Here is a 2,507-nt window from a genome sequence, read left to right as displayed (position 1 = left end):
GCTGATTATCGAACCGATATATTGGTGTCGTAGCTCAGGGGATGGGTTTAGCAAACAGCCAATTCATCAAAGAGAAGGTAAAGTAAAAATAGAAAAACTATTATATTATTTAGACTTGTGTGGTCTTGGCCCCTCTTTCAATCCACATTATGCTTTTGTTGCACCGCATCATACACATCATAACACTACTATGAGTGGTCTCTGAATACATTAGCTGAGAGTTTTAAATAATACAATGTGTGTGACTCTGAATAGAAGAATGATGACGTGGAAAAACTCTGTTGTATGCACCAGAGTAAATCCACACCGAAAACACTGCACCCCATTTACCAAATGTTTTTGATCAAATGTCACAAAAGTCATTTTTGGGCTGAGATTCTTTTGGAAATGTTCTAGGCCCAAGATCATCATATAATCCAGTTCTACCCATCCACATTCCCAGCCAGAGCACATCACTACACACCTCAGACCCACTGATGGCAAGATACAACAGCACAACACATACATTAGATTGATTTAAGTGTTGAGCCTAAATCTTTCCAACACACTTTCTTTTATAATAGGGTCAAAAGTATATGTGAGTAATCGTTCCACATTAGCCTATACCATATTGATCCTCCTCGCTACAAAGGAGCTTGTGGGAACCAATTATTATAGCAATTCAGTTGATCCGAATCTCAACTGAGAGAATGCACAAGGGGAGTGACCCTAGGGCGCACTCACACTAGGGCCGCTGTTCCGTGCACGAGCTCATTTGCATACTAAAGTCTAGAACGTTTGGCTAGTGTGACCACGCCAACTGTATTCCAGCACGGAACAGCCCCTTGGCCACGGCACACCTGGGAGAGGTGTGCCGTGGCCAAAGTACAGATGCTAATGAGATGACACGCGCACAAGCAAGCGCACAGGCGGCGTTCCTGACGTGAATTTATTAAGGATGCATAGTCCGTTAACATCCGCTGCCATACTAGTCGGCACCAGAATTGCCCACCACTTGGACTTGTAGCTACATAAAATGTGTGAGAATTAACGTGTGTGTAGGCCTAGGTGTGGGCTAATAAAAGAGGGAGAGAGCTAAATAGGTGAGCGCAGAAAGCAAAGCAAAAAGGTGTTCGTGTTTACTCACGTTCGTCAGATGATTTTTTTCTTTTTCCTCCCGTCAGCTGTCATAACTGCCTTTACGCATGGCGGTGGAGACGCACCCAAAACAACACACCGCGGCCCGGTGATAAGGAAACAGTAGCCTACACTAAGGTTTAACAATAAACTTTATAAAGACACTTAAAAAAACGATCTCTGCCCATACAAAAAGGTCTGACTTGGATTACTTGATGGAGCGATCGATGTGTATAAAACCATCCGGTACGTATGGTCTGATGACGGGCTGTTATATTAATAATAAACAGCGTGCTGCACAAATATGAGACTGTTCACCGCGACCTATTACGTCAAGGCTGCATTTTTAAAAAAAAACAATAGCTTAAGGATTCTCGTTGCTCTAATGTGGAAGTGGAATATATGATGCAAATTTGGCCGGATGAAAATATTCACAAACAGTCGTATAGCCTACAAGTAGACTACGCTCCAAATCCTAAACGCGCACGGTGACATAGGCAAGGTGCAATCGTGCCCAGGCCACGAGCAGTGTGACCACGGGCCAGCGGGGGGAGTGGTGAGGGGGGGGGGGGAATCGTGCTGAATCTTCCTGCAGCATGGAACAGGCAAACGGCCCTAGTGTGAGTGCGCCCTTAGTCTTCCCTTGGCCCAGCTGTCCTGTTATTCCTGACCCTTACTGTGATGTCACAGTAAGGAAACTGTAGGGTTAGACAGTGAGTCCATAAAACACTCTTTCTGCCTTTTCTCAGGCTAAGATGATCCGATTTCAATTTTTTTTGCACATTTATACTAAATAGGATCTCCGAGTTCAATACACCTTCATATTCCAACCGGTGAAGTAGGCCTTTAAGTTGTTTACATAGTAGTCTGTGTTTATGCTTGTCTTTTGAAATTGTCAGCATTGGTAAGGTGTTATTCTAGCCTGGCAACGCCCGCCTACGTACTTCCGTTCAATTGTCATTTCCCTTGAGTGGTCAGTCTGGGCCTGCGGTATATTTGCGAGTTTTGTCCGCCAGATTCTTGGCGGTCCAATCAGCGAACAGAGGGAGTGGCTCAGAAGCCGGCGCATGACTTGCGTAACGACCAAACGTTATGCGATTGGTTGGCAGATCCAGAGTGGCACTGTGCACTAGATCCAATAGTTTTAAACCTCAACAGACAACCGCCTACAAGTGAGTTAACGATTGTCAATTGAGCGATTCCAGACCTTATGTACAAATGAAATTAAGTACGATGGTTTGGTAGGACCAGGCTAGTGTTATTCTTTGCAGAACACTGAAATGTGTTCAGTAGGGGAATAAATAAATAGCATCACAGAAGCCTTTAACTATTTAAAGATACATGAGAAAATGTTACTTTTACTTATCTTAGTCTGAAAAAAAGATGTTGAA

This window comes from Ammodytes marinus, assembly GCF_949987685.1.
Source record: "Ammodytes marinus genome assembly, chromosome: 16".
NCBI classification, from domain to species: domain Eukaryota; kingdom Metazoa; phylum Chordata; class Actinopteri; order Uranoscopiformes; family Ammodytidae; genus Ammodytes; species Ammodytes marinus.
This window is presented reverse-complemented; position numbering follows the sequence as displayed.